At 38.9% G+C, this 19,212-nt stretch overlaps 1 protein-coding gene across 8 annotated transcripts in view; it reads right to left on the bottom strand.

Annotated features, from left to right (window-relative positions):
- The window catches only part of MAPK10 (mitogen-activated protein kinase 10), a 287,077-nt gene extending 283,769 nt beyond the window's left edge, over nucleotides 1–3,308 (bottom strand). For 2 of the 8 annotated variants that reach the window (XM_014545974.1, XM_014545971.1), the window contains exon 1: nucleotides 2,738–3,308. The gene's annotated coding sequence lies outside the window, so the exon portion shown is untranslated. Of the gene's footprint in view, nucleotides 1–803; nucleotides 1,047–1,249; nucleotides 1,325–2,737 lie in introns of those variants that run through there. The other 6 variants (XM_005874100.2, XM_005874097.2, XM_014545975.1 and 3 more) reach the window with 5 other exon arrangements.
- Between the last annotated feature and the right edge of the window lie 15,904 nt (nucleotides 3,309–19,212).

Genomic DNA, 19,212 nt, shown 5'->3' with positions numbered 1-19,212 from the left:
CATCTCCCTCAGGAGTCTCTAGGCCCAACTTTCTCCACAAGCCCTTGGTCCTCAGAAGGTGTAAGAATCCATGGGGGCCAGGGCGGAAGCACTGAGACTGCAGCACATACAGCGTTGTACCACTTTCGGGCCATGGCTGGACACTGTGCCTGTTTTTGTATAAGTGTGGCAATGTCCAACCAAAGCTTAAAAGAGACTGGAGAGGAAACAGTAGGGGCAATGGGAAAAAAAATTTAATGTCCATTTGTTTTCTATTATTTAAATTGGAGAAAGTCTCTCTTGCTTTGAGTCCATTATTCTCGTAATCAACTAAGCAATCGCTTGACGTGAACACACCAATTCCATGCAAAGTCTTTTAGCTACAAATGTGACCTGAAGCCAGAACTAGAGCAGCGAAGGCGAGCATCTGCCCCCATGTTTAATAAGCCAGAAAACCCCCAATTAGTCTTTGCCTTTTATCATCAGTCTTAAAATACTTTTCCAATAAGATTACAGCCAAAGAAATAGGCTCATTTACATAAAGCCACAATAAAACTTAAAAAAAAATAACCTTTAATTATAGGAGGCCTTCCCTTAAACATGGGAGGCTTTTTCACACTATGTAGGTGAGGCAGATTCCTTTTGCTTATGATTTTTCTATAGGATATACTAACAAGAAAAAGCCTACGAATTTTCCTGGCATCGAAAAATATACTAGTACATGTATTTTATAACACCCACAATCAATTCGCAGTTCATTCTAACCTTGAGAAATATTGGCCACGCACTACAAAACTATTAAATCCTAACAACTGCAGACATACCAGACAATGACAGCAAAAACACACTCGGCCCCTCTGGGATCTGTTCAGAAACATCCCCCTCCAGCACCGCAGACACACTCCTCCCAACGCCAGATGCTGTTCTGGGGCAAGCAGGCAGGAAGCTGGAGGCAGCTGATTCTTCCACTCCGCGAATAATTTCTTACTGCCTCATCATCAAGAATCTTTTTACCAAAACTGACAGGATTTTGTAACAACAGGAGCCCATCAAATTAAAGACACTTTGCAACAACGGGAGGAAGTAATGTGCAAATGAGGAAGCTGAAGCGTCTTTAATATCTGAGGTCATATCACCTTTGTCATCTGATTTTCTAGTTCCGTTGTGGGGGTGAGAAAATCCAATTTGCTCTAGGTGGTAAAATAAACTAATCCAGTACTTCCTGTCAATTACAAGAGAGAGAGATCAAGGTAGGGAAGCCAATACATACCAGAGGCAGCAACACTGCTGCGGCCAAACTGCCCGACCCCTAAAATCCCAGGGTTCCAGAGTGGAGTCAGAAGCTTTCGAGCTCATTCATGAGCATCTCTATCTATGCTTATGACATACATGCTCACCTAAGGCACAAATTTTACTGACCCCTCTCTGAGACAAATGGTCATGCCTGCAACCATTTTAAACACATTGATCAGCATTCTATGAGGTCTCCCAGGGTGCGACAACTAGCAGTCTAGGGATAGAGGGAGAATCCGGACCTTTGGGCTAGAATGCCTGATGCACTGATACCCATTTTCCTTCCATGTGAACTGTGGCCTCTCCCACATGACTTAGCCTGCCTCTTTCCAGTTCGTTCATAAAAGTTACCGTCAACAGACCAGCAGCAGGCAGGGCTGCTGTCCACTGTCCGGTTCTGCAGCAAGGCAGGCGCGTAAACAACCTTGTGATTGCTTCAGAGCTCACTGCCTCGGGATAAGCCATTCTTCTTCTGTGGCTAAATTGCAGTATCCCAGGAAGTTATGCCTTAAAGAGGGTTCAAGCAGAGACTCAGTCTCTACATTTTTTTATAATTTTCTTGAGATATCTCTAACCTTGATTTACTTGAAGATTTTCCAATAAATCCCATTTATTTTGCTGCAGGCACAAATACATAAGTTCTGATAAATATATTGCCATGCTCATTTCTGATGATAGATCTTTTTTCTCCCCCAAAGAGCTCTGACATTTCCAGGGGACACAGTATCCCAGCACAGAAAACCTGGGAACCATGCCATTAAAAAAAAAAATGCTGCCTGCTGTGACTAGGAGATCACTTTCTTAAAGGGACCCCTTACCTAGAGGACTGCAGTGCCAATGTTTCACCTGACCCCTGTTCTATGTTCCTCTCCCCAGCCCAAATTTAGCCTAGAGTGTTTCTGCAAGAGTAATGCCATTAGTTTTGCAACTAAAATATATACATACCATTCTCAACTAAAATATGTAAATATGTCCCAAAATATTTAAGTTACACCTCTCAGGAAGTAAATGTAAGTGCATACTGAAAGATATGATTTTTAATGTTTTAGGGAACTCATAGCATTTCTTGGATATGGGACTGAGGTCAGCACTTCCAATAAGCATCTCTCTCTCTCTCTCTCTCTCTCTCTCTCTCTCTCTCTCTCTCCTGCTTTTCTCTTCCTTTCTGTAGCTCTGCACTGATCTAAAAACCCCTGGTCACAAGAAGAAAGCTCCCTCCACCCTCTGCCCACCCTCACTCCAAACAGAAATGTTCCAACACGCCCAAGTCTGGGGAGAGATGCTCCGCACAACAGGAGAGGCTGGCGGTTCCGGCCTCAGAGGTAGTTCACTTCATTAACCTGCTTCCACCGCACCTGCCTCCTCTCCCACCCTGGTTCTCCCACCCCACCAGGAGCAATTACCAGACATCACCACACCCTCCAAAACACACGTTAGAACCCAGAAGGAGCAAAGAGCTACCTACCATTCCGTGCTTCAGAACTCCGATCCTCATCCAGCAGTTCGCCCCCCAAATCCTCCCTACTTGTTTTTCATTAACCACATTCCAAACTGTGATAAGGAACAGGTTCTTTGGAGGTGGGGAAAATGTTTAAAATTAAAGATGGACAGGTGATGTCCAAGAAAACCCAATCTTAAAGTCACTCAAGCCCCTGGGAATTGAGGGGTGAGGAGAAAAAAGGAAATTTGTAAAAATGAAAAAAGAAAAGCAAAAGGTAAGCATGTAACAAGCGCCCCCCAGCCCCCATGAAAAAATAAAAAGACAAGGGAAGGTTTTTTTAAAAGAAGGAGAAGGAGAAGAGTGGCTTGCTGAATCACCCTCTTTCACTGCCTGGAAACCATTGTGCAGCGTGATGCTGCCTGTACCATTGTGGAACCTACCAGAGGAGACCGACAGAGGGCTTGGGGAATGGGGTTGCTATGGCAACTGAAAGGAGCACACGTGACGTCAAAGCCCAGAGAGGTCTAGGGAGGGGGGAGAGGGGGAAAGGGAAGGAGGAAAAAGTCTCTGTGCGGCTACAGCTACCTTGTTTTCCACCGAAATGACGACCAGGCAAAATGGAAAGGAATAGGGTTTGTTGGCAACCACTGTCAGCAGCGAGGACATCAGGCAGCGGGTCTGCACAGTCCCGAGAAACAATCGGCTCCATGCAGCCCTGGCCCTGCACACAGCCCGCTGAGGAACAAATGCCCGCAGTCCAGCAGACCATTGGAAATACAGTCCATCTCTTCTTTTCGACTAGCTCAGCTTTTTTGCAAACAGCACAAAGAGAGACATAGTATCTGTAACCGTCAAAGCAAACAAGGATGATAATATCCTCTGAGGGGATGTGAGCATTTAAGTCCTGCCCGGACCCAGAGGTCATTTGCACAGCGCTGTTCCTTTTCTGTTTTCAATAAAAAATCCTAAATAAATATTCACTAAATCAAACTCAACAAACTGATTCTTAGACTGCAATTTGAATGTGGAAACAAAATACCGATAATTTGAGTTAAACATCAGGGTTCTTTTCTTTATTTTTAATGGCAGATAATTCTCTGGAAAACTGATACAAATTGCATTATTACTATTTAGGGCAAATATATCCATTTTATTTAAGAAATTTGCCCTGCCTTAACTTAGAGCATATTTTTAAGTCTCCAGTTTTTCACATCTACAAATAGTAGGTTTTTAGAGAATGAGAGCAGTTGACTACTTACACTACTAAAAAAAATTTACCAAATTTTAACATTTTAAAAATATCTTTTTACACAAGGAAAAATTTCAATGTATATTTGGCCTCACCAGCTTCAGCACTTGGACTTCCCAAGTTACTGAATCTAACCAAACTCTTTTTTGCTTAAACAACTTTGAGGAGGGTTTCTATTACAACCAAGTAGTGCTGAGTTTTATATGATTCTACAGTATGTTTTGGAACTAGTATACTTACATGAATATGGAGCTTCTTCCGCATGTTAACAGAAAAGATATAACATGCAACAGATATAAATGAGGCAAGGATGTGAGACACTGGAACACATCAGGAAACTGCAGGAGACCAGCTTCTGTGGTTGTTGTTGCTGCTGCTGTTTTATTCAGGAGGGAATCTGGAAAAAATAAAGTCTTGCATAAATTTTCTGTCTTTTTAGTCCATTGGACAAATTTTTGGATCTTGCTTACTCTAATATTCAACAAAAATCAGTTGATTGTTAATTTTTAGTCTTAGCAATTAGCTTACCTACAAGATGACTATGTCTCAAGCAAAAATATGTAGTGATGAGCTAAACGACTTTATAGTACAATGTAATTGGCATTCAGACTTTTCAGTTATTGTATTCTGAGTTTGGGTATCAAAGGTAAGTTCTCAATAACTAGATATCAAGGAGGAAACTGTGAACTTCAACTCTTACCTCATATTACAAACATAAATATTAATTCAGGATAAATTATACTCTGAAATAGAAAAGCTAAAATCTATAAAACTACTAGCGTAAAATGTATCTTTTAGAAGAAAGAAGAGCTTTCTGATCTTGGAGTAGGCAAAGATTTCTTAGAACACAAAGTACTCATCATAATTGTGGGGAGGGGAAGGGCTAAATCAAAACTAAAAGCTTCTACTTATCCAAAGTCATCATTAAGAAAATGAATAAACAAGACATGGACTACAAGAAAATACTCTTGATAAACATATCTGAAAATACTCTTTATATACACAAATTCTGGATGATATCAAAATATCCTACAACTCAGTGTTAAAAACAAACAATTTTGTTTAATGGGCAAAAGTCTTGAGTAGGCACTTGACAAAGGAAGATTGATAAATGATCAATGGGTATATAAAAAAGTATTCAACATCATTGCTCATCAGAGAAATGCAAATTAAAACTGTAATAAATGTCATTTCACACCCACAAAAAAATGGTTAAAATTAAAAAGACTAACAATACTAACTTTTGGATATGATATGGAGAAACCAGAACTCTTCTACATTAATGATGGGAGTAAAAACTGGTAAAACTACTTTAGAAAATGGTTTGGCAATGTGTGTTTTTTAATGGTAAACAATACACCCACAGACTGACTCAACAATTCTATTCATAGTCACCCAAGAGAATAGAAACATATGTCCACACAAAAAAAGTTTTTCATAAATGCTTGTGCTAGCTCTATTTATAAATGATAAAAACTGGAAATAAGTCAAATTATGGTATATGCATATAATAAAATACTATTCAGAAATTTTAAAATGACAAGTATAAATAGCTTTAAACCAATCCTTTTCTTCCATTAGGTGCTAATTCTTAATGGCACAAGTTACAAAAAGTGATAGATCCCCAAATTGTTCATAGATTTTGAGGTAGATTTTATAATTTAGGGCTTTAATTCTCAACCTGCTCATTTCAGTAATACTTGGATGATTAAAATGATCTTTTAAGTCCATTATACATAATATGGAAAAATTAATTTCCTAAAATCAGATCCCATTTAATGCAAGTTCATTTCTTTAAAATAAATCCCATTTCTTACTGGGTAAAAACAAAACTCTTTATTTAAAGCCTTTAATAAGATGATTTGAATTGTGAGTCTCAATCCAATATAATATGTTTTAGAGCCTCTACTTCCAAAAATATACTTTTTTAAATAAAAAGTGAGAACAAAAAGAAGATACCTATTGATATCATTGCATTTGCATCGTGCTGATGTATAGCTGCACCTACCATGTGAACTCCCACAAAAGTGTCTCTTTCTTTTCATTTGGTATTTACTATAATATATGTTGTATTACTCTTATTTTATGAATATATAATATCTTACCTTAAGCTTGACTGTGACTTAATCCATTTTATTTCTCATTATCTTCCCTGAAAGTTCCCTTTTATAGCAACCTAGCATATCTTCTCACACATGGTAGGCGATCAGTAAACAGTTATAGTTAACTAGAGGCCCGGTGCACAGATTCGTGCACCAGTGGGGTCCCTTGGCCTGGCCTGTGGGGATCAGTGGACCTCCGTGCCACCGAAGCCTGGCCTTACCCACAGGTCACTGGACTCCAACCCGTTGTCCTCATCAATCCTGCACAGCACAAAGTAGTGGGTGAAGCAGCAGGCGGCTGGGGATGAGCCCGAGCCCGGACTGGGTGCTGCACTGCTCCCGCTCATCCCAGCCCCACCGCCGCTTGGGCACGCAGGGGGAGTGTCCGTGGGAGAGGCTCGCATCACCACAGCTGCACATTGCCAGCCGTGAGCCCAGTGACTGGCACCTCCTGCATTAAGTGTCTGCCCCTAGTGGTCAGTGTGCATCATAGCTACTGGCCTGTGGTCTAGTTGCTTAGGCTTTTATATATATAGATTATAATTATCTATGATTACATAATTCTTTTTACCAGCAATAAAAACTTTTTATTTCATATGTTATTATGGAGTGTTAAGTTTTGAGATATCCAATATTAAAGCAGGTAACTTCTGTTAATAATATTACATATTTGAACTATAACTATTTCAAATTCTTTGCAAACTGCTTTCAAATGGAACTATATTTAATCTAGAAGTCTGACCTGAACTCTATCAGTACTATCATCATGAGTTTTTGAAAGAAATTAAATAAATAAATATAAGTTCTTATTTTCAAAAGCACAGAATTGTATTTAGTATCCTTTGTGTACAGGTTTGTTTATTTAATGGCGTGTTTGTAGTCTGTTGTAGGGCTAAAGATGTTCAGGAATATTTCTTGTTCTCCAAGCAAGATCTCCCTTCCATTATAAATAAAACTTTTGGTATAGTACATGTTTAAAATGAACTGCTGAGACATGTACCAAAATAGATGAATCTCAAAAACATAACGCTAAGTGAAAAAAATGAGACAAAAGAGACTATTTAGTGTATAAGTCCATTTATATGAAATTCTAGAATAGAAAAATCTATTCTATGGTGATGGAAATAAGAACTATGATTGCCTGGGAGAGCCACACAGTTGAGGACTATATTGAAGACAGGAGGAAAATTTCTGGAGTGATGATAATATTCTACATCTTGATAGAAGTGTGAGTTGTTGCATAGGTGTAAGCATTGGTTAAGACTCTTCAAAGTGTAACACTTTTTATTTTGCATTTTAACTTCTTTAATAATACACTCAAAATTTTAACACAAGAAGGTTTCACAATTCTAATTAACATTTAAACACGGTTTTAAAGTACAATAGACGAAACACATTTATGAACAAACTGCAGCATCTGTCTCCAGATTCATGAGCTGCCCAACACATTTTAAGTGCATAGCATACGAAGTCACAGATCCACAGGGCTGGAAGGAAACTCCACAAGTTATAGCTTAACTATAATCAGATTCATCTTCAAACAGAATAATTTTTAATTCGTGTGATGGCATAGATGTCAACCACATAGATGTCAACCATAGGGCCTTGCAAATGTGGAAGGCCATTTACACTTAAAATGAAGTATAACAGACAACCAGAATAAAATCAATCCCCTTATTGTTTTATATTTTCAACATGAGCACTTCAAATACTAATGAGATAAAAGTTCACTATTTAAACTCACATACATGTACCAAATTACAAATGAATACAGCAGATCAGTGCATTTTACTCTATTTAAATTAAATAGCTGTTTATAAAAAAATTTTCAGTCAATTCCCAAGAAGAAAATTGCTGTGTGAGCAATAAGTTAGAGTTCCCTAACCTACAAATCTGGTCCCATACTTTGAATACTGATTATGCAGACCCAACAATAGGAAAGGCCAGATTCAGAGTCACCAGGATCTAAGATCTAGCAAGCCCTATGTAATGAGGTAGACAACTAATGAAGGTTTACCTGAAAAATAAGAAATGAGAAATCAGATATTAAAAACAGACTGTTGCCCAGCTGGTGTGGCTCCTTTGAACCAGGAGTTCAGAGTTCAACTCCCAGTCAGGGCACATGCTGGGTTGCAGGCTTAATCCCCCATGGGGGCTGGTGGGGACGGGGAGAGGGCACGCACAGGAGGCAGCCAATCAGTGATCCTCTCTCATCACTGATGTCCTATCTCTCTCTCCCTCTCCCTTCCTTTCTGAAATCAATAGAAATGTATAAATAAATTTAAAAACAGATTGTTCAGAGACACCTGGTGAGAAGCAGATTCCTAGGTTCCACTCTAGGGACTATCTCTCAGTCTCAGGACTCAAGACTCTCCAGGAAATGAAGATTCTGAAGAATTGGCTTTCCAACAGTAAATTAGTGGCAAGGGACTCAGGACTAGAAGGACCTAAATGAATCAAGTCAGTGAAATTAGAATGTCAAATAGGAATTCAATTTCTGAATCCAAGCCTCAAGCACATTTATGGGGGGGGGGGGGGGCGAGGGGGGAAGGTAGCAGTAGAAGGAACTAAGGTCTATTATTGAAATTGGTCCCAGAGCAGGGTGACTACCTCATCCTCATTTGCCATTGGCTTCCAGGTTTTATAGCAAGTCCCTCATCCCAGACAACCACTAGTCCTAGGCAAACTGCAAAGGTTAGTCACCCTATCCCAGCATCTAGAATGGATTTGAACCCTCATGAGAATTAAGGTCCCATCTGGTGTAAATATTTCTCTCTTTTCCGTGTCCAGCGCGGCTAGAGAGCGGTCCGGTTCCTGAGTAGGGGCAGCTGGGGATTGAGAAAATGAAAAAAAGAGACAGACACAGAGATAGAAGGAAAAAGCTGGGACCGGGTGGGACCACTGTCCTCTGATGGAGAGACAGGGACAGGGACCCAGAGCCAATACAGCGTGTTTATTTTATACAGCAAAACCCAGGAAGTTTTACTAAAACTCAAGACAAAGGAGATTATGTGCATTCTGGGTGGGCCCGAGATGTATTCATTCCTGGTGCTTGGCTGGATTTAAATGACAAAACCCACCCCCGGCACCTGGGTTGAAGGTCAAGTTGACAACACTCCTGCCTCTGGCAAAGCATGTTTCCAGGACATGCCTTTGCGAATGCCACTGGATTCAGCTGACAATAATTAAAGAAATGCCCATGTGCCTTCCCAGGCGCTCTCTACAATCTGGGAAAGAAAGAGTTACAAAAGAAAAAGTCAGAGTGTTCATTGTAACAGGGATGTGGCTAAAGAGGAATGTCACCTAGCTACACTTTTAACAATTAGGTTATTATGCCATGAGTTAGGATAGTGACCAGAGGATGCAAATGGTTTGATAAACACAAGCAAAATTTTGAAAGATAAATCAACAGAATTTGGTGAGTGAATGAATATGAGGGAAATATATGTGGTGCCTATATACAATGGGATATTAATCATCCATTAAAAAAAAATGAAATCTTGCCATTTGCAACAACATGGATGGACCTAGAGTGCATTATGCTGAGTGAAATAAGTCAGATAGGGCAAGACAAATACTGTATGATCTCACTTATATATGGAATAATTAAAATAAAAACGAGCTCATAGATACAGAGAATAGATTGGTGGTTGCCAGAGGCATGGGAATGGGTGAAATGGGTGAAGGAGTCAAAAAGTACAAACTTCCAGTTATAAATAAGTCATGGGGATATAATGTACAGCATGGCGACTATAGTTACTAATTCTGGGTTATAAATTTGAGAGTTGCTGAGAGTAGATCTTAAAAGTTCTCATTACAAGAGAAAAGGTTCTGTAACTGTGTATGGTGATGAATGTTGGCTAAACTTATTGTGGTGATCATTTCCACAATATATACAGGTGTCTAATAATTGTGTTGTACACCTGAAACTAATGTAATGTTATATGTCAATTATACCTCAATAAGAAATAAAATTTAAAAATACCAATGGTTCCTAATAAGAGTAAACTTTGTGATCTTTCCATGTCATAGAAAGAAAAGGGATCTAACTCTGCACGCTTCTTTTTAATTAACAGACTTTATTTTTTAGAGCAGTTTTAGGTTTACAGGAAAACAGAGCAGAAAAATACAGAGTTCCACATGCCCTGCTCTCCTCCACACACACAGTTTCCCCACTATTAACATCTTGCATCATTGTGGTTCATTTGTTACAATTGACGAACCAATATTAATACATTATCACTAACAAAAATCCATAATTTATTTTAGGTTCTCTCTTTGTATTGTACAGTTCTACAGGTTTTAACAAATGTATCATGTCACTTTTATTTATTTAAAAAAATCTTTTTTCAGAGGAAAGGAGAGGGAGAGAGAAAGAGAGAAATATCAGTGATGAGAGAGAATCATTGATTGGCTGCCTCCTGCACACCCACACTGGGGATCTGGCCCACAACCTGGCATATGGCCTGACCAGGAATCAAACTCTGACCTCCTGGTTTATAGTTGACGCTCAATCACTGAGCCACACCAGCCGGGCTACCCTCACTTTTAATTTTCCTCTTGCTTAGGAGTCAATTTTACATTCAGGTAACAACTGTGTTCACATCAAAAGAAAGCAGATAAAATTGGTCTGGTGAAAGTTTTTCCTAATGAAAAGAGCATTCCTCTTAGAATTTAATGGCAAAAAAAAAAAAAAAGTACTTTGAACCAACTTTCATTAAACTTATAAAAGCATCAAATTTTTTCCCATTGGGAATACCTATAACTAGCCAAATTGTGTTCCTTTGTGATTAAACATACTTTGATTGTAAATGCAGAATATATGCTGCAATGAAAATAATACAGTTCACCCTTGAACAACATGGGGTCAGGGACATTAATGCCTTGCGCAGTCAAAAAATCTAACTACAAATGGCCTGTTGACTGGAAGCCTTACTGATAACATAACCAGTTGGTAAACACATATTTTGTATGCTATATATATTAAATACTGCATTCTTTCACTAAAGTAAGCTAGAGAAAGGTGTTATTAAGGAAATCATAAGAGAACATACATTTATAGTATTTATTTTTAAAAATTTGCATATGTTGTTCAAGGGTCAACTATAGTGATACACAGCTTTCCAGTATCCTGGCAGACTTTTTTTTTTTTTTAACTCTGGATTTAGTTAACAATAATAATGGAGGGCAAATTCTATTTTCTATACATACATTAGCTCCTCAGACCTTAAGCTTCCTCAGTAGCAACAGCTTTAAAAAAAAAATCTCATTAGAGTATTTGTCTTTTGAACAGCAATGCTAATAGAAAATTTCCTTCTCTTAGATCCCAGCAGAAGCTGGTTTGTGAGATAAAGGAAAGTCATTCTTGCCAGACATACTCTGGTTTATCTATACTTCAATCCATGCACATCTGTAGCAATTCCAATTTTCCTTATCCTTGCTTTGCTACATGCCCAGAAGCATGACAAAGCGTGGAGATACCATGGATTATATTTGAGTTTGGCCTAGAAATTCAACTTCTTACCATTCTGCAGCAACTCATAACTTCATTAAATGGGCTATTCTTTTTTTCTCTCAGCTTTAGTTAGGTATAATTCACAAATAAAATTGTAAGATATCTAAAATGTACAATGTGATGATTTCTTATATACATATAGTACATTGTGAAAGGATTCCCCCTCCAAGTTAATTATTACATCCATCACCCCACATATCATATTTACTTTGGTTTGGAGTTTTGTTTGTTTGTTTGTTTGTTTTGGGGTGTTTTGTTTTAATGAAAACATTTCAGTTCTACTCTCTCCACAAATTTCAACTATACAATAGGGTGTCATCAACTACACTCAGCAGGCTATACATACATTAGCTCCTCAGACCTTATTCATCTCATGACTGAAAGTGTGTACCCTTCTACCAACCCTTCCCTATTTCCCCCAGCTCCCGGCCCCTCACAACCACTTTTCTATTTCTATGAATTCACTATTTTTTTAGGTCCCACATATAAATAATACCATGTGGCATTTATTTGTCTTTCAATGTCTGGTTTATTTCACTTAACATAATGCCCTCAAGGTCCATCCATGTCAGCACAAAAAACAAGATTTCTAAAAGCTATTCTCACCTCTGACTCTGACTAACAATCACAGTACTCAAACAAAAGGCCGGCCAAGAATCAAAATACAAGCCAAACTTTTGTAATTCAATTTAAAATATGAGGTTAATAATATTCTTTTTACAAATAAAGATATTGTGTTGCCACTAAATGAAATTTTCTAATATTAGAGAGCCCACTTTCAAATACTGACATAAGATTTATGCAGTCGCCTAATTTGTTAGTGAATTCGCAGTCTGTACGATTGAACAATAAGGTAAGTAATAGTAATACATGGTGATAGCATCCAAATGATCAAAAGACTAGTAATCAGAGTTGATAATATAATAGAGGGTTTGGTCTATATTTTTAAACCAAATAATCATCAGCATAAACTTATACATACAACTTAGGCCTACTAGATTTTTACGTTACTAACAAGAAAATTCTTAAAGTATCCTAAACATGCCATTCAACCGTTATTGGAACATAATATTGGAGAGAAAGAAGAGAACTAGGAATCCAATTTTGAAAGTTTTCTAAATTCATGAAGATATAGCCATGATGACTGTATAAATTCAATATATGTCTTGTGTCTGTACAGAATATTTTTAAATAATATATAAATACTCTTGAAGCTGATTTGGAATATGTATAGGTTGTGGAAAGAGTACTGGACTAATCAACAGATTTTGTTTAAATCACAGCTGTGCTGTTTCATGTCTGCGTGACGTGAGCAGATCCCACAGCCTTTCCATTTCTCACTGTCAGCATTGACATAATGGGTATAATAACATTCACCTCATAGAATTTTTGTGAAATCAAAATTAAATAATGTATATGACAGTGCCTGGCACAACCCTGTGCATATGAGAGTCACTAACATTTGATTGAATTTATAATCAATAAGAGGGTTGTACCCCACACTTAAATTTAAATATCTTGACGTAACATTGTAAGCTAAGAACACTGTCCAGTGCCCCAGAAGCGTTCGTCTTCTCTTGAATGATAATGTTCTTTAAGTGTATACTCAAGAGCAGATGCAGTGATCATATGCTACTTGGAAGTGTTGAAGGAGCACTGTGGAACTAATAATAAGCTCGAAGGAATTTGAGCCTACAAGTCAGTCTACACTTGAGAAAACTATTCAGGACATCAGCAATTCTCACTGGAAATTTCCCAGAGAAAATTCAGCTTCTTGATTAGCAGATATTCAGAGATATACTCTTTCCCAAGAAATGAAGAATCAAATCAATAAAAATAAGCAAAAAATAGTACAGCTATTAGAGCTATGTGACATTCTTATAGTCATTTAATTAACATCAATTCAACCAGCATATCCCTGAGTAGCATATAAATACAAAACACTGTGCTGGAGATTCAGAAAAGAAATCCAAGGCATGGTACCCATTGAAAAGAAGCTCATGCTCTTATTTCTGAGTCAACACTGGCCCACTTGACAGGGAAAAAAATCTTTCAATAAGTCTGTAAATGTAGGATAAAAACAATAAAGTAATTCGAAGAGAGAAGATCTCAACATAGGCATGCATGCTGAAAACATGGATCTCAAATCCTGTTTATGTTGAGAAGCAGCACAGTCCAATAAAAACAGAGATTCTAATTCCACTATGACCCATGAAATGTTGGTCCGGCAGTAGCGCTCCAGATTTCACTTTCTTCAACTATCAAGTATTGGGGTCTGGATTGCACGTAATTACGGTACCGACACAAAATGGAAGAGACAGTCTTCAGAGACAGAGGAGGTCTTTGATGAAGTATGTCCACTTCTTTTTTTAAAATACATTTTTATTGCTTTCAGAGAGGAAGGATGAGGGGAGAGAAAAATAGAAATATCAATGATGAGAGAGAATCATTGATCAGCTGCCTCTTGCACGCCCCTAGTGGGGATCAAGCCCACAACCTGGGCATGTGCCCTTGACTGGAATTGAACCCAGGACCCTTCAGTCCTCAGGCTGACACTCTATCCACTGAGCCAAACCAACTAGGGTGTCCACTTCTTAAGGACTGCCTTCTCATCAGATTAGCACTGGCACTCTGATGGTATGTAGATTCTCCTTGATTTTAGGCAACTCTTGCAGGACAATTCTGCAGACAGGTGGTCTGAGCAATTGCCCAGGAGAATTATAGACAAAGAAAAGGTGATTTCCCCAAGACCTACATAGGAGCTAACCTGACAGTGAGACCAGTGATCAGCTACAACCACCAACAGAGCCTTCTACTGAGTCTCTGCTATGAGGAGTTTCCAGTTGAGCTATAGGCCTTGGCGAGAAAAGACCAGAGCCTAAAAGACTACATGATCTAAAATCTTACTGGGAGGCGGAGGGAGCATGCATCTTGAAGTGTAAGTTTCATGAGGGCAGGAATGTTTCCTGTCTATTTATGGCTATATCCACCATACCAAGGAGAGTTCCTGATAAGCACTCAATGCAATTTTATTGAATGAATGAATGAATCAGTGAATCAATGAAGTGATCAAGTATGAAGAAAATAAGGAGCAAATGTTTTAAAGTTTCTGTCATAGATTGAATGGTGTCCTCTCAAAAAGATATGTTGAAATCCTAACCCCCCTGACCAATACATCAGAATGCAATCTATTGATAAATACAGTCCAGATGGTTTACAAATATAATTAATTAAGATGAGGTCAATACAATACAGAGTGAGTCCTAAATTCAATACAGAATTGTCCCTGATCCATTAAGGACAAGGTATTCTTACAAAAAGGGAAAATTTGAACACAGACAGAAACACATAGAAGGAAGATGATGTGAAGTAGCCCAGAGAAAAGACAGTTATCTGCAAGCCAAGGAGAGAGGCCTGGAACCAATTCCTTCCTCACAGCCCTCAGAAGGAACCAATCCTTCCAACAGCTTGATTATGCACTTTTAGCCTCCAGAACTGTAAGACAGTATACATTTCTGTTGTTTAAGCCACTCAGTCTGTAATATTTTCCTACAGTAGTTCTAGCAAAACTAATTCTGTCCCTCAGCTTTTTTTCTTGCTTCCCTATAGTCCACTCTCCCTGAGCACCCACAGTGATCAATTACATCATATCTCTTCCTTATGCAAAACACACAATAGCTTCCAGCACATTGAGAATAAGATGCAAATTCCTTATCATGACATACCAGAACCCCATGCTCTGGCTCATGGCTCCCTCCCGACTTCATTCTCTACCCTTCTCTCCTTCACTTCTTTTTCCCTTCAGTCAGCACTGGCCTCTTGACCCATTTTCAGAAAAATCAAGAATGCTTCTACCTGATTACACACGCTGTTCCTCCTGTCTGTGTACTATTTGTCTCTCTATTCATTCACAACTCGGGGAAAGGCGTTCTAGAGACAACTTTTTGACAAGCCTATCTAAAATAGTGTCCCACGTCAACCCTACCCCTTGTTCTGTGGTTGTGTTTTTCTTTATAGCACTTACCCCATCCTGAAATATTAAATGTCTATGTGTTCTTTTTCTAAAATGTATGAGAGCAGGAACAACGTTCTGTTTACTGGTGTATCCTCAGCACTCAGAACCATGTCTGACAAGTAGTAGGTACAGTAGATAAATATTTGGTGAAGGAATGAGTGCAACAATCTTACACATTTTCTCTGAACTCTTTGAAAATTCTGTAAAAAGATATCACTCAATCACTAAATATTTATTTGGCACTTCTCTTATACCCAAGACTATTACAGGCCTTAGGATAGGCACAGGAGAGATAGTACATATAAATCTCTCCTGAACCCACCCTCAAGAAGCTTGGGGCAGAATTTAAGTATGTTCCATGAATTGCTACATGTAATGTACAAACTGTAAAACTACAGAGGAGAAAACAGTTATATCTGACAGGTAGGAAAAATTTCAAGGAAGAAGTAACTGGTGAATGCAGGCTTGAAAGAGCTTTCCATAAGGAAGAGGCAATATCAACATGTTCAGGGAGCATGAAAGCGTTTGGGGGGTTCAGACAGGGAAAGGTAGTTAGTGTGGTTGAAGCACAAGAACACGGGGCACTAGAGCAGCAATGCTTGTGTGGGGAGTGGCCCAATGGAAAAGCAGGGAACAGATCGTTTATTTCCCATTTTAAGGAATTGGGAGCTTATCCCAGAGCCCAAAGCATCCTCCTGAAGACTGAGCCAACTAAATAGGTCACTACTTTAAGATCTGAAAAGGATGAAACCTAAATGTCTAATGACATGTATCACAACTCGACTACCAGCATTACCATATTGTAAAAATCATTTTGCACGTGAATAATACCTAAAAGGCAACGTGAAAACAATTTGATTTGTTGAGGGTGAGAGCTCTTGGGTTTTTGCTGCTGTTTGGTTTCTTTTCATATTCTATTGAAGTGTGGTTTGATCAATGTCTATATGTTGGCTTAGAGTCTCCAATTTTATCATTGCCACTCCTCTGTGTAGGTCTGATTTTCCTGGAATCCACACATCTCTGGAGACACCATGCTGCAGTTATTTGTTTGGAGTAATTTAGCCCTAAACAGTGTCTTTGCCCTGAATCTTAACAAAGAGATCAGGCCAATCATAGATAAGGACTGACATCGACAAAATGGCTTTTCTAACCATTTTAGTCCTGAGCTTCAGGCCTTCTGGTTATCCGTTTTCCGATCACAAACCTTTAATGCATTTATCTAGTAGACTTCTTTTTAAATTTTGTAAATAAAATCCTTTTTCTCAACAAAATCTCACACAGAGCCCAATGTATAAAATTATAAAGCAATGTTTAATTAATTATGCATTTTGTAGATATGAACCATTATTTAGAGTAAAAGCGATTAATGAGCACTATGTAGCTATTTTAATGAGATTCATAGGTCCTGATTTATAAAAGAATGAAAGAGACAGAGAGAGAGACCAAAACAGAGTTAGACACTTCTCCTCTATGGCTCATATACAATTAGTTTATGTAGCTTAGAGGTTGTAAACACATCACCCTCTACTCTAGAGCCTGGAATCAAATCAAGTTTAGTTCATAGTATATGTTTTTTACTCCGTTTCCACAGTTTAAAAATTGAATGATTTCATCGAAAAATCTGGATTTCTGGCTTCTCTTGAAATCTCGTAGAATCTGGCAATATTAGGACCATATTCTTACCTAGTGACTGCTTTAAATATATTTTTATTGATTTCAGAAAGGAAGGGAGAGGGAGATAGAGATAGAAACATCAATGATGAAAGAGAATCATTGATTGGCTGCCTCCTGCTCACCCCACACTGGGGATCTGCAACCCAAGCATGTGCCCTGACCAGGACTCGAACTCACTGTTCATAGGTCAACACTCAACCATTGAGCCATGCCGGCAGGGCTACCGAGTGACAGCTTTAGATGGTTTGTTCTTCCCAGATGGCCTTACACACACACACACACACACACACACAGCTTCCATTCACCACCTGCCTGGGTCCTGTAGCATTTAAGTTTGTGTTCCCTGAACTGTGTCCCAAGACAGTTGGAGAAACTTGATTCCCTTCTCTCTGTCTCTATTCCACCCTCGTATCCCTTACCCTAATCCAAGCCACTGTCCTCAGACACTCTTTTTTTTTTTAAAAAAAAATCTTTATTGTTGAAAGTATTACTAGCTAGCTCTGCTAGCTGTCTTTAGATTGGGTTCAGCCAGTGGTAGACACTACAGGAGACTGGAGGATGGGAGACAGGGAGAAGCCCAGTATGTGTGTCCCTTCCTCTCTGCCTTGTGCAGTGTTTCTGGCAAGAGCATCTCTCTCCCACGGCCCCAGCTCCTTCTTCTGGTGACACCCTTGTATCACTCAGGGTCCCACCAGGAAGCAGATGACATCTGAAAAGGATGATTTGAGGTGAATTTGTCTACAAAAGGATTACTTCTGAAGATTTAGGTGTAGAGGAACCATGAGGTAGAAGACTTAGTACTCCTGGGCCAACTGGAAAGGAGAGTCAGGTAGAATCGTCCATGCTGTGAGGAGCAGACACCTTCAGGGCAGGGAGGCAGTCAGCTGAAGAGAACTGAAGGAGCCAGGGAAGTAAAACCCCTGGCATTGCTTTCCTCCCTGGGAAAGGAGGGTTTCTCTCCTGAGAACTATTGATATCATTTTGGGTCAGTAACTCTGTATGAAGGTGGGGGAAGGGTGTTTTTGTAAGGTGTTTCACAGCATCCCATTAGATGCTGTGACAATCAAAAATGTCTCCAGACACCATCAGATGTCTCCTGGGGATCAAATTTGCTCCCCAGTTGAGGACCACTGAGGTCCAACTACCTGTGGTAGTCCACTCAGGTCAGCCTCCTGGACCAGAGGGAAGGGTAAAGCAAGGTGGAGAGTGGACCTAGGGGGGTAAATGGGAGATATCAGCACAACTTGACCCCACCTTGAAAAGTTCTTACTTGCTGTGTGAGCTTGAGCAAGCTGCTTAACCTCTGTGTGCTTTAGTTTTCTCATTAATTAAATAAGGATAATGAGACCACATACCCCATAAAACTGTTATAAGAATCAAATTAAGGTAATTTTAAAGTGCTTAGAAGATACTTGGAATTAAATAAAATAAAGGTAGTCTCAGACAAACATTAAGTTCCTTTCCATGAAGGCTTACTCTTTTATTTCCTTCCTTTTAGCTACAAGACTGGAAGAATCCAAGCTGCTTACAATAAATTGCTCCTCTAAGAAGTGTTGAGTATTTACTTTGCGTCAAGCAGTCAGCAAGTGGCAAATCCATTAGCCTTTTAATGGTGCTCTGTGATGTGTGACCTGGGCCACAATGGCTGTCAGGATCTCTCTGAACAAGCTTTCACCGGGCTTGTGCTCAACCTAACCTCCACTCTCTCATTAACCCATTGAGCCTTTCTTTTCCACTCAGCATATGATGGGCAGGTAAATAAATGATTTATGAGCTCAATTTCCATCCTGGCTTTTATTTTTACATTTTTATATGGGGCATCTTAATGTCAGAAGAAAAATATTTCTTAATGTCATGAAGAATATCACCTAAGTGTGAACCAGTAAAATAAAATAAACTGTTACTATACTTTTGTGTCAAGTCAAGATAAAATATTAAACTAAA

The sequence above is a fragment of the Myotis brandtii genome, unplaced genomic scaffold (assembly GCF_000412655.1).
Source record: "Myotis brandtii unplaced genomic scaffold, ASM41265v1 scaffold424, whole genome shotgun sequence".
Taxonomy (NCBI): Eukaryota; Metazoa; Chordata; class Mammalia; order Chiroptera; family Vespertilionidae; genus Myotis; species Myotis brandtii.
This window is presented reverse-complemented; position numbering and strand designations above follow the sequence as displayed.